Below are 13,624 nucleotides of genomic sequence, written 5' to 3'. Positions count from 1 at the left end.
GGATCCCACACGAAAGATTAAATCATTCCCTTCCAATTCAAGGATTTTCATATAGGCTGCCTTACAATCAACTATGGCAATTTTCTTTAAAATTGTAATAAACATGTAGTATATTTTTGATAGAAATTGCAGAAAAATAAGAAATGTAACATGGATTGGTTACTATGATCATTGCAGGGACATTGCACATGGTCCAGATTAGCATTGTACCCTAATGGGAAGCAGAGTAAAAAATTTAAAGTGTTTGCCCTTAAGCGAAAGCGCAATCCTCTCTCCCAACGGCCTGTGGCTTTTAAAAGGCTTTTAAAAGGTAGCTTGATGGTAAGTTTGATGACAAGTAGGATGCATCGACTAGGGACATGTACCTGGCAATGGAGGATTTTGCATATCTTACATTTCTATACAGTGTGTAGAGCCTCCCAAAGGGATTTTTTTTATTTATGTGCTCTATATCAGCTGGTTTTAAAAAGATATGTTCAAAATTCACGCTGTTTATGCTCTCCCTCACAGCGGCAAGCCAGGGTATGTCCCTCCACCTTTCACATTTGAGGCAATCTATTATTACGTCTCTAGTGAGAGTCGCTGCCGGATTTTTCCAGATTGAAAGCCAAAACATAGCTGGACGAGCCCTGATATAGTCCTCAATGTATGTCAGTTTCAATTCCTTGTGGTAAACCTACCATGAAGACGAGATCAGGGCCCCCAGAAGTTTGCGACAAAATCTATTTTCCTCAACCTGGATGCTACTACACTTTGTGAAGCCCCAAATTTCAGCACCATATGTTGCAGTGGGAATACACTGTAATTTTAAAAATGTGATATTAGCTAAAACCACCTCTGCCTTTTTTGGTTGAGGGAGTCAGAGTATTGAGTTAATGGCTTTTGAAAAGGTGCTCCCACTATGTGCAACGTGATCAACCCAGGAACCATTGGCTGCGAATACCAACCCCAAATAGGGAAAAGTGCAAGTGCGATGTAAATGTTCAGAGCCTATAGAAATTTTATTAATGAGATTCTTTTTTGGACCACAGGTCATTAAAAAAGATTTTTTTAATTTAGTACAAAGATCTAAGCCAGCCATAAAGTCTACAAATCCCTGAATTAAAGTGCGTAGTGCATTGGGTGTGCGACCCATTAGGACCGTGTCATCGGCGTACAGCGGGCGGTGAGTATGTTGCCATTAATTTTAGGAACATCATTAGTTAGTTTAATCAGAGAGTTGTGAAGGCCGTTAATTTATAGGATAAAAAGGAGAGAGGCCAGGACACACCCCTGCCTGACCCCTCTGCCGATATTGATGTCCCCTGAAACCTGCCCGCCTTTACTGATCCTCACCCGAGCTTTTAGGTCCCTATGTAAATAGGCTAAAAAGTGAACTAAAACCTCATCCAACCCAAATTTTTAAAAATCAACCATAAGCGTGACCTGTTGACATAGTTAAAGGCCGAGGTAAGATCCATAAAAGCCAAGTAAATAGGGGATTTCTGGGCTATGGTATATTTTCCAATAATCAAGTTAAGGTTTAGGCACTGTTCAACTGTCCCAACTTTACTTCTAAAACCTAACTGACAAGAATTTAAAATGTGTGCTTCCTCAGTCTATAACCTAATCTTGTTAAACAGGATCCTCCTGAGAATTTTCAAAGTGTTATCAATAAGGGAGATTGGTCTATAGCAACTTGGGTTGGATCTATTGCCTTTTTCATTGCCTTTGACATTGGTTAGGTTGTTAAAAACATTTTAATAAAAGGGGCGCCCAAAACTCCGGTTTATGTTTGATGAGGTCAATAGGTAGCCCAATAGGACCGGGAACTTTGTTGCCCAAACTTTGTTGGATGGCATCCTCTAGCAAGGACATCTGAATGTTAGAAGCAATTTGATGAGTGTAAAGATACTTGTTTTGTAATGGGGCTGAATAGATTCTAGAAAAATGGGCTTCTCAAGCTTCGCTGGTTATATTGCAGCTTATGGGAGTTAATGTATGGCCCATAGACCTCATATCTTTGACTACTGCTCAGAAACCATTCCCATTCTTAAATCTGGCAGTACATGCAGGGTTGTCCCAATGCTCCTTTATAATCTCATCTTTCCGTAGGGTAATTTTAGCCTTATACTGGTGCCTCAAAGATTTGATAAGAGCCAGGTCTCTCGGGCTCTTTGTAAGTGCTTTGCGGAGATCTTTATTTACACGCGAGCACTCGCTGTCAAACCATCTCGGTCCATGATGTGATTCCACCATGGGCCTAGATATCATTGATTTGATTCCCCCACAAAGTTTGTTAAAAGCAATAATTGCCTTGGGATTATGGTCAGTTGGTGACAAGCAAATGATAATAAAGAACAGATGTTCTCTTACCATTCTGAGAAATAAATCATTGTTGTAAACGCCTCTCCAAATCAATCTTAAATTATCGTTAGAAGATGCTAGGTTGCTTGCCCAACACTCTTTAACAAATTCCCTTCTCGGGGCAATTCTTAATGTTAATGTAGTGAGATTATGGTCACCTTGAGTAGTAGGTACAACCTCGGCTTTTATCAAGCAATCTTCTAAGGTAGTAGATATAAAGACATAATCAATGATGGAAGCACTGCCTCGGCCACTATATGTTGGCACAACCTGTTTGTCCTTATGGGGTACTGCATGATTTCCATGACATTAGGTAGATTAGTGTTGGACAATGATCCAGTAATTCTATCCCCCTATTACACGGAGGCACATTAAAGGAGGAATATATGTCTAATATATTACCTCCAGAAATCCAGATTCCAGCTAATTTATGGTAAACCTTTTGGCACTGTAAGGTAGCAATGTAGTTAAACAGATTAATAAAACTCACGTTCAGTGTAGTATGGAAGTCATTATTATAAAAATTAATAAAACAGATGGGAGCCCCCTGTTTATTTGTAACAAGAGCCTTTGTACTGCCTCCTGCATTGATGTTAACCCAAATTGAAAGCCCACCAGACAGGCGGCCGACCTTAGGGATGGGGACAACGATGCTAAAACATTCAAACCCTTCTAAATATAAATCCCTTGTGTCCCAAGTTTCCTGTAGCATGAGAATGTCCTATTTATAAACTATTTTTATCCAGTCTGGTGTGTTTATTTTGGATGCCAAACCGGCAACATTCCAGCTTAATATATTTAGATTGAGATTTGTCTCACTTGGAGGAGTAGTAGGGTGGGTCTCTAAAATGTGAGGACCTGAGGGAGTGGCCATATTCAATATAGTGGTGGGCTCATCTAGTGTCGGGAAGGGTTCCAGTCTATCCTGATTATAAAGACCAGATAGTAAGGAGAACCTGTTGTGCGTGGTTAAAAAGAAAGCGTCCTTAATCTTTGGCCCTGGGAGTGGCTTGAAAAAATAGCCCAACGGCAATGACCAGATGTGAGTTAATTTAGTAATATTTGGCTCCTGTGGCGTCAGTAGAGATCTCACCAGTGTCGAATTATGAAAATTAATAATAATGCAGTCTCGCACAATATTCTTTATGGATGAGCCAACCCACCCAATCCTGTGTACCATGATGATATCGCTGGCAGGTGCCACCCGGAACCCCCTATGTTTTACAAGCCAATCTACACTTTTATTTTGCAATTGGTCCCATGTCTCAACCTGGTTTTTTCTAAGAGGAGGTACCCCTGCTAGGACCAAAACATAGTGGCATGCTGCCGGGGGTAAACTTAGTACCTCCCTGCTCGGCTCATGAATTTCCATTCTCGCAGGGACTGAAACACCCTCATGTTGCATACCCCTGCTGAGTTAACGCTTTCTGAGACACTCCACCGTGTAGCACTAACGGCTGATGGCATGTGTATGGTTGTAGCAGGGAGACTACTAGCGATCCTACGGTGGGTGGATTATCATGAGCAATAGTGGATTCTGATAGGAAACATTCCTTAACTTTGCTGCTAGTATCACAGGTACCAATAGATGGAATAGATGTAGGCACTTGCGACTATAAATTAGCAATAGACACATCACTAGGTAACAAATTAGAATTCAAATTCACCCTGTTGGAAGTTACAGTTTTGGGAGTTTTCATTTGTGAACTTATTCTGTTAGTCAAAGTGTCCAAGCGATTGAAACGTTTCCACAGTATGGTGAAGTTCCTATCCATTAGATCTTTAATGCTCTCACATACAGTGTCCCCGATAGTGTCAATAAAGGTATCACTGGGATTTCTGCAAGTGGAAGCGGTGATTACAATATCTGTCTGGGTGGAAGAAGTTCAGTTTGATGCCTTTGTAGGGACAAGCTCAACAGTAGGATCAACAGTACCTGCATTTACGGGGAGTGAAGGGCCATGTACCCACAAGCTCAGAACAGTGTGGGGTAAATTAGTGCGAGGAGGTTGTTTCCTTTTTAAACAAGTTGGTTTAACCACCTTCCTTTTGCGTTTGGCCCCTGAGGCTTCAGAAGTTCTAGTTGGATCTGAATTCGACAGTGGGTCAGCAGCACTTACTCCATTACACTGTGCATTAGATGAGTCCTCATTATTAAAACTAAATTCTGAGGCAATAGAAGGTGGTAGGGTACTCAAAGCAGTAGACTGCGCGCTAAGAGTAGAGTGGGAGGCGACTGGATCAGTTGGAGTTACCCCTGTCGTAAAATCAGATTGTATTGTCACAACTCCCAGGGACAAGCTCCTTTCTGTTAATTCGATCTCGTTGGCAATTATACTGATAGCCCTTTCCCGCATGCTGTCTACTTGTTGCGGGACGGGGGCAGGGTATCTCGATGCGTTTCCCTATGATTAGTTAATATGATGTTTGTAACTTAAGTTTTGGTGGCACTCACCTCGATAGATTAGATGGGTGGCAAGCGAAAGGGCAGCCTAGCCCGGCCTTGCTTTGCCTGGGTGCGCCCGCGAAGCGTGGGCCGTAGGTTGAATTTACGCACACAGGCATGTGTCGGCGCCTCTGAGCGCGAAGCAGGGCATGCTGGACCTGGAGTCCCATGAGGCGACTCGAGTGTGGCTGGTAGCGGCTCCCGCTAAGCGGGGGCCGCAGGTTGCATTTACGTGCTTCCGGGCACACAGGCAAGCGTTGGTGCCTCCGGGCACGAAGCAGGGCATTCTGGGACCTGGAGTCCCCTGAGGCGTATCGAGTGTGGCTGGTGGCGGCTCTCACGAAGCAGGGGCCGCATGTTGAATTTACGCACCTTTGCGCGCACAGGCAAGCGTCAGCGCCTCCGGGCACGAAGCAGGGCGTGCTGGGTCCTGGAGTCCCCTGAGGCGTTTCGAGTGTGGCTGGCTTGATCATTAATATATATATATATATATATATATATATATATATATATATATATATATATATATATATCAGGTTCCTGGGAAAAAGTCTCACAATAAGATTACTAAATTCATGACTTGTACTACAACATATGTTGTATACTGTTTAGAGTGTCCATGTGGCTACCGCTACATAGGTAGCATCATGAATGCAGTAAAAATGCGCATATTGGAGCACCAGAGAGCTATTGCCAATAAAGATGAGAATTACCCTGTTGCACGTCACTTTGCCAACCACCACAATAGTAACAGAACTCTTCTAAAATTCTTCTGTCTAGACTGTATCCCCAATGACATCAGGGAAGGAGACAGAGAGAGAAGCTTACGACGTCTGGAATCCAGATATATTATCGAACTCCAGACTAAGTCACCTAATGGCTTGAATGCTGGGGAAGAGTTGATAACCCATCTATAAGGTAAACATAAAATATAATTCAAGCAGCATTGTATCTGTTTAAGTTGCACAAACTAGGGAGGACTGAAAAATGATTTTTTTATGAATTATAAGCATATAAGGGTAATGGTAATATAATACGACTGTAATTTAAACGAATAAAAGTTTAACCGATGGTATGAATCAATATCAGCCCATTTAGGGCTTAATGACGTGAATCAGGAATTATGAACTGTTCACGATGTTCTTTGGACATACCCTTATGAGACAATTGAGATTGATCACGCTAGTCTTGATTTAATTCCAAAATTATGTTGATTCTTTATAATTTGGTGATTTTGATTGTGATTATTATAAATCCATTATTAATTCTGTGGGAATCTCATCATAATGAATTGAGAATGGCATTTTTCGTGATAAAGAAAGAGAAAGATAACGCAAAAGTAATGTTATAATGTTTATTTTGCACATTCTAAGATGGCGACTAAACTCATGTAAGTGAGTCCTTCCTCTAATTTGATGAAATGTTGTATATATGAACTTCCGCCTCGAGATGCGAGCTGACACTGACGAAAGCTACGGCTGAAACGCGTCTGTTTTTGCTTTGCACGAATAAAATCCCAACCGGGATTTAAACCAACACGAGTGCTGGTCCTTTTGTTGTTTAACATTGGAGCGTTATATATATATATACCTCCGTGTGGCTTCATTCCAAAGTGGGTTCCTGTTTGATGTGGATTTAAAACGGCCCCAACCCCGTCGTGGACGGAGCCCACCGCTTCAACAGCAGGTCCGTGACGGCACCACATGGTGCTGCAACTAAAGGGACGGAGGCAAGCTGACGCCTTAACAGGAAGATGTCAGTTTGAAGCTCACTTGGCAGCTGGAAAGCGGAGCAGGTGCCTTCAAGAATTGTATGCATCATTTAAGGATTTATTTTGACTTGAGAAAACGCACCCACTGGGGTAGCAATGGTGTGGACTTCATCGCCCAGAATGCCGTAAGGCCACGCCCATCGGGGCAGGTGCGATAAATTGGACTAGTTTGCAACCAAAACGCTCTTCCTCTTGTCTTCCAAAATGCCACTGAAGAAAGGATTAGGTTCCTGAAACGTGTCTGGTACGAGAATTGATGTCGTTTTCATGAAGTGTTCCTGCTGGCAAGCTGTCATTAAAGTAATTCGAGCACTACTTACCTCCGTGTGGCTTCATTCCAAAGTGGGTTCCTGTTTGATGTGGATATATATATATATATATATATATATATATATATATATATATATATATATATAATCTACTGGCGGTCGCCAGTAGATAGTTATAGTTAGGACCGTGTTTCCATAGGAAATATCAAAATTCTATTTTGAATAACTTTGGCGCCGGTTGACGAATCTTCGCGAAATTTTCAAAACTAATGGGGCGCTCCGCTCAGCTCCTACCCTGAAAGTCTCGGGGGGGATTCGTCAAGCGGGGGCCGAGAATAAAGGGGGTCCCAAAACACGTTTTCCCCATGCATTTTCCCATAGGACCTTTAGTCGAAGGTACAGCCCGAACGGCTGAACAGAATCACTTGAAATTTGGCAGAGAGGTAGTCCTCAGGTCAGGGATGTGCCTTTTGCATATATGGAGTCAATCTGTTCAGTAGTTCCTCAGAAAATTGCAGTTAAAGCACATAAATATCTATAGCCGCGCACCGTGCGCGCACGGTGTGCGCACCCTAACGTGCGCAAGCGTAATTCTGGTTGGTGGTTACATGTCAGTCAACGTTCGAATCGGTCGAAATCAGGAAGTGTCGGCCGCCATTTTGTTTGTTTTCAGTGCGAGAGTGAAAAAGGAAGGTGGCGAACGTAAAAAGGGGGCATGGTAGAGAGTTCCTGACCCCCTAGCCTTTGTCAGGGGGTCCCTGAAGGACCCCAAAGGCAGAAAAAAACATTTTAATTTGTTTTTTTTTTTAAATCGCGGGGTGCGCGCACGGTGAAAAACCATAAAAAAATGTTATACGTAGTTTATTGTAAAATAAAGGTATAAAAAATATAATAATACATACATAACTTAGCATTTAAAAACCATACAAATTCACTGAAAAAACCATAGGTTTCACACACGTTATAGTTAGCTGGATATTTCACTCGTAAAAAACCAATGAAATTCCCCCGTTATAGTTAGTTCAGATAACTATAACTCGCGCGACCGCCTCTCTATCACAAGGATGATGTCATGAGTGATGCCACTAACCATGTCATGAGTGATGTAATATGTGACGTCATGAGCAGTGGATTGCGGGCGCGCGAGTTATAGTTATCTGAACTAACTATAACGGGGGAATTTCATTGGTTTTTTACGAGTGAAATATCCACCTAACTATAACATGTGTGAAACCTATGGTTTTTTAAGTGAATATATACACTGAAACTTGGTTACAAAGGAAGGAGGGATTCCATAAGTGTAATTCTTGCAAAGCGTGCAAGTATATCAGTAATTTCAAAACCCATGATGTCAGGTAAAGAATCATCAAAAAATCCATTACCTGCACCACAGAATAAGTGGTATACAAATTGCAATGTCTGTGTGGCATCACCTACATAGGGAGTACTAAACATCAACTCAAGAGGCGCATGCTTGAACACCAGAGGGCCATAACAAATCTAGAATTCGCATACCCGATTGCACGCCACTTCTACAACTCACACAACAGTGATAAAAAGTTGCTTAACTTTTGTGGAATTAATACAGTGTTTAAACATATATACGGGGTGGGGACATGGAAAAACCTTTGAGTCCTCGAATCAAGGTACATCATTGATTTAAACACCAGAGCTCCATTTGGTCTAAATAAGGAGGAAGAATTGAATACACATATTGAGCTATGAACACACTGCTCTACTGACTGTATTTTACTGTCAACCAGCTTCATCTGCATTCATGGACAGTTGTCCATTTTAAATTGTGATTGCATATACATATGTTTTTCTTCTACTATTAATTGTTTTTCTTTCTTTTGTGTTATTTTAAGTGTTGGCTAGGGTTTTTCTGCCCACGTATTATTTTTATTAAGGTTGCACTTCACGTTGATAGTGACAAAATGTTGGACAGCATGTTTTAAGAGACATGGCTTTATAAGCTCTCTTATGGGAAGATAACCTGGTCCATTATTGTAGGACAAGGTCCCGGAATGTGAATCTGTGGCAATTACTCTGAATTTGGACATCTACCTGGTCCTGCTAGGGGATGTGATCATGAATATTCGTGTTCGCATCTGATAATTCCCGGAGTAAGGCGGACCAATGATAAACACAGTATCTGAATTATTTTGATGTTGTCCACCACAGAGAGCTACTGGGGGAGTACACTAGCAGTACTGTCTTTACCGGAAGAGTATGGATACCGGTATCTCCATTTGGAGCCTTCCAGAGCATAGTGGACTTGTTACCATATATTTTTCTATGTTGTCCATTAGAGGTATACACCCTGATATATAAGTACCCCTATAATTATGTCACTAGCATCTCCCTTTGAGCACTCTTATCACTTTTAGGTATTTGCGACTTTTAGAGAAAGTTAGCAAGTATTCTCTTTCACCCGAGTGGGGGCAGCTAAAGCAACACACGGATATGACACTCATAGAGAGTGCGGTCAGAGAATCGAGATGTACAGCATTTATGGTACGCACTTGGGTTGACAGGATACTTCCTTCTATCCTAGAATTATACAACGCAGGGTGTATTGATATTAACAAGACTGTACATATGGTAGGAGTTTTCCTCCTATCTAGCGGCCATAGATATCCTGCAGGAGACACTCATGGTTTGAATACGAAGTACCATTTGATAGTTATGATGCTGCGGATGAATTAAAAATCGCTTAGTGTAGCTATCTCTGATAATAGTAATCTCTATGAGCCTCTTGAGATGTCTATTGGTACCAGAGAGAAAAAACCTTACGTATTTTACGATCTATTTAGATTGTACAAGTATATTGCACATTTTGTCACACTAGATTTCTATGCTGGTATAAAATACATTGCGTTATGGATTTGTAGGAAATAAACCTATGCCATCCATCTGTAGCGCGCATTAATGCTGATAGTCAATGTCTTTTGAATCTCATTTTTATCATTTATTATATTTTCTTTAAATACAAACTGGGATTATACAATATGAATTGTTTGCATAGATGTTTATTTAGAATTGATTTAGAATTTTCATCTAATATTGTATAATAACGTATATATCGTCTGCATGACCGTATGTTTTTCAAGAACTTTAGCAGCGGCTTTACATCAACAAAAAGAAATGCGTGTTGCTACAAATTCTTCTGATGTGTGTTATAGGGCACCACTGAAGGACATTCTATCATACCCAACGGGCCCTTAAATGAAGCAATTACTGCCGAACAAAAGAATATTGTACCATAATGAATATTACAGTAAGCAGGGTGGATAGGTGCGGAAGCATAAAATGCTAAACAGTGGTGTGTTGGAGCAGCTGATGGAGCAAGGACTCGTAGAAAAGAGACTTGCTTGGAAGCAATCCTCTCATTTAACTTTTAACCTTGTAATAACTATGTAGTGTGTACATTAATACGCATCACACTTGACATATAAGGCAGAGAAGCTTGCCTACGTGTCTTACTAACAAGTAACTCGCGTGAAAATCTAAAATGGCCGCTAACGAGGGAAACTGTATTGTGCATGGTCAACTGCATCTACACAGTATGACGAGCTGTCACTTGAAGGGAATTTCTTGTGCCTGCGCAGATGCTTTTAAAATGGCTGCTTGAAAGCTCAGCTGAAACTAAACCAAGCTATTTTACTAATGCTAATGTGGGGAAAGCATTTATAAGTAAATGGGGTTAGAGTAGAGATAGGTGGTATATTTTATTTTTAAATTGATATTTGTTTCTTTTGACTTTTCTATTAGTATACATTTGGGCCTCTTGTAAGAATCCGGAGTCTGTAACCCACCTGATCACCGCACATGTGTGGTGTAAGTAAGCCGGATGAAGTGATGTGACTCTTGAACACAGTCCAAGGATGAAAATGATACATACCCTGGGAACCAGTACTAAAACCCTCTGAAAACGAATGGGAACATATGAAGTTTATACTTTTGTGTCTAATAAGATGTGAATACGGGTCAGAATAAAAAGTTATGAATAAAAATTAAGGGGTGGGATCTTTGAACAATGGACTGAAAGACTGAATTGAAAAATAAGCATGGTGTGATGATCATCCCCCTTTCCTGCTCAATCAGTTATTACTTTTACGACATTGCAACATTAATGGGTGGTACATGAATATTGTAGGGTATGATTGAGGTAGTCTTAGTTAGTCAGATGGAGATTTGCTGTATGATGCAGAGCTCGGGATGCTGTCGGAGTGACGAGCGAATGTTAATGAAGAATTTATTGCAGAACCATCGACCTAAACTTAAATAATTTAGAAGAAGATCGCGGAAGAATCTCGAGGAGGAAGAGTGTCAGAGAGGGGTGCTATGCAAGCGTCGGTGCTAGAGAGGTCATCTATCCTGTCCTGAAGCCTTTGTCATCTGATCTTTCCCGGGGGACCTTTCCCTGCTCCTTGGCCAGGGAGTTGGTTTTCACACCATTCTAGGTAACTATATTTTCATGAATGTGCTGATGTGCTTTTCTCTCTATCCACTCCTTTCTGAGCAGCATCATTGTTGAGTATAATATTTGATTGATTGATTAATTGAATCTTCCCTCCTGAGAGTGACGGAGACTGTGCTGTACTTTGAATGGTTCACATGAAATTAATTTAGATAAATCATTTTAAAAAAAATCAGAATCTGTGGTCATTTCATTACAAAGAGAAATAATTCATGTCATTTCACCATCAACTAGTTCAACTAATGGTACATTGACCAGAGGAAAGAACTTTTTGATCAGTGAAAGATTAATTAGGAATGACAGGTAACTAATCTTGGGGTAAGAAACAACTCAAAACCTTACCTCCAGCGGTTTTACTGGCCTGTGCGTGTGCATGTGTGTTTATGGGCCCAGGTGAGTATATGGTATTGGAGTATCTGTTGCTGGTTCACCGCTGGAACAGTTTTCTGGTAGCAGAGTTATGGTTATTATTGACTAGTTTGGTGATGAGTATTGATTATTGCTTTATTGATTTATGTCTAGCAAAAATAGTTAGCGGCTTGTTTTATGTTGTCTGGAAAATTCCCGGGAAATGAATAGCCAGTGGTGATAGAAGCCACACTGCGGTGAGGTTACTTGTCTGTTGGAATAGCGCTGAGAAGCTACGCAGGGCTGGCAGTGCTAAATTAGGGACTATTTTCATATAAAAGTGGAGTGTGAATGAAAGCAAAAGGGTTCACTGGTGAAACTTTGGTCTTGTATCACCTAGAAAGGGTTACACTGAAGGAGTAGCAGGTTCATTAGAACTTGAATGAGAGATAAACAGTGGGTTTTACTTGTAGTATATGAAGAGTAAGCAGAAGGTTTTACTCGCAGTGGACAGAAATAATCTATCCTTTGGTTTTAGTGGAACAGACAGATTAGCAAATGTTTTTATGCAGTTATTAATGAAAATGTAATGCAAAACAGTAAGAAAATAAGTTCTCGTATTACCTTGTGAAGGGCGGGTCAGTCGCTGGAGTTGCACTGACATCACAGCGAGCCGCGCTGGGATAGGTTGAAACAGCGGGCGTGTGACTGACATGGATTTGTAAAGGAGCAGAACTGACGACAATGAGGAAGCCGCGCTGGTATTGTTCAGCTTAGGAGCGTTAGCCACAATCTGATTGGATGAAAGTTGTTTTTTGATTGGTTGGCGAAAATTTGTATGCTTGATTCTCATTTGCCATTTGGAGCGAGTTGCCCTGACAGAAAAGCTCGAGGGTTTACAGATTGTTTTATGTATTCACAGTATAGAATGTATGGTGAAAAGAGAAAAATGTCACTACTAAAGAGAATTAAGAATTTATTTAAGAAAGATAAACCTGTATTGATTAGAGAGGGAATTCCTATACCTCTGCCAAAAACGCCTGCTTCATTTATGATGATGGAGAGAGGATATAATACGTGTGTATGGATAGAGAATTGGATAGAGTATACGAAAGGTGATGGTGCTTTGGCTTTTTTAGAACATGGTACCTTTAATGGAAGGATTTTACAGAATTTGAGAATGCGGATGAATGATTTAGACCCGAGATAACGCAGTATGAGGCATTAGAAGAACGAGAGAAAAACAGGAGTGGAAGATACATGGGTCATTTCCCTAGGTATATGCGTGAGTCACGTGAGGGTCAGATGAAGCAATGGAGAAAAGCAATGGTGTCAGAAGGATTATATCCAGTATTGATGGCTGAAGAAGAGTCAGGGGGCAAATGTTAGAAAAAAACTAAACATATGAAAGTGACAGGTTATGGTGAATCCGATGATGAATTTATGGAGGATATTTTAACTAAAACCCTCCACCGTATCAGGAAGGACCTAGTAGAGTCACTCCAAGTGCACCAGTCCTGGGAACACCGTTGATTCCACATATTTTACATGATCCAACAGTTAATAGAGTACTTCATGAAAAAGAAAAGGAAGCATTGAATAAAAACAGAGATTAATGAATACAGAAAATAAGTCAACTAAATATGAACCCTGAAGCATTGACAATACCCGTAACTATAGGTCCCGTTGTTCCATTGTATGGAGACAAGATAAATTGTCCAAAACCACAAGCTGTAACAACTCCTTTGAATAATCCTAGAAAAGAAATTGTAATAACTGATGATCAAGCCAGTGAGTGCGATTCAGTAATTTCATTAGTGGATCTGCCAAGAAGAGAATAGGTAAATGAAACCCCGAAAAGAGTTACACCCAGTAGTTCAAAAGAAGGAAGGTCAGTGACATCCTCAGGAGTCAGAAGTGCAACAGCGGTAACTCCAGAAGATCTGGAGAGATGGGCACAG

At 40.8% G+C, this 13,624-nt stretch overlaps 1 protein-coding gene across 3 annotated transcripts in view; it reads left to right on the top strand.

Moving 5' to 3' along the window:
* NOS1 (nitric oxide synthase 1) overlaps positions 1-13,624 on the top strand; it is a 1,315,983-nt gene that overhangs the window by 385,623 nt on the left and 916,736 nt on the right. For 2 of the 3 annotated variants that reach the window (XM_085636287.1, XM_085636290.1), the window contains exon 3: positions 5,573-5,710. The exons of the other annotated variant lie outside the window; for it this stretch is intronic. The gene's annotated coding sequence lies outside the window, so the exon portion shown is untranslated. The remainder of the gene's footprint in view (positions 1-5,572; positions 5,711-13,624) is intronic. 3 annotated transcript variants of the gene reach the window in all.

This window comes from Triturus cristatus, chromosome 11 (genome assembly GCF_964204655.1).
Source record: "Triturus cristatus chromosome 11, aTriCri1.1, whole genome shotgun sequence".
NCBI classification, from domain to species: domain Eukaryota; kingdom Metazoa; phylum Chordata; class Amphibia; order Caudata; family Salamandridae; genus Triturus; species Triturus cristatus.
The sequence above is the reverse complement of the archived record's forward strand: the minus strand, read 5'-3'. Positions and strand labels throughout refer to the sequence as shown.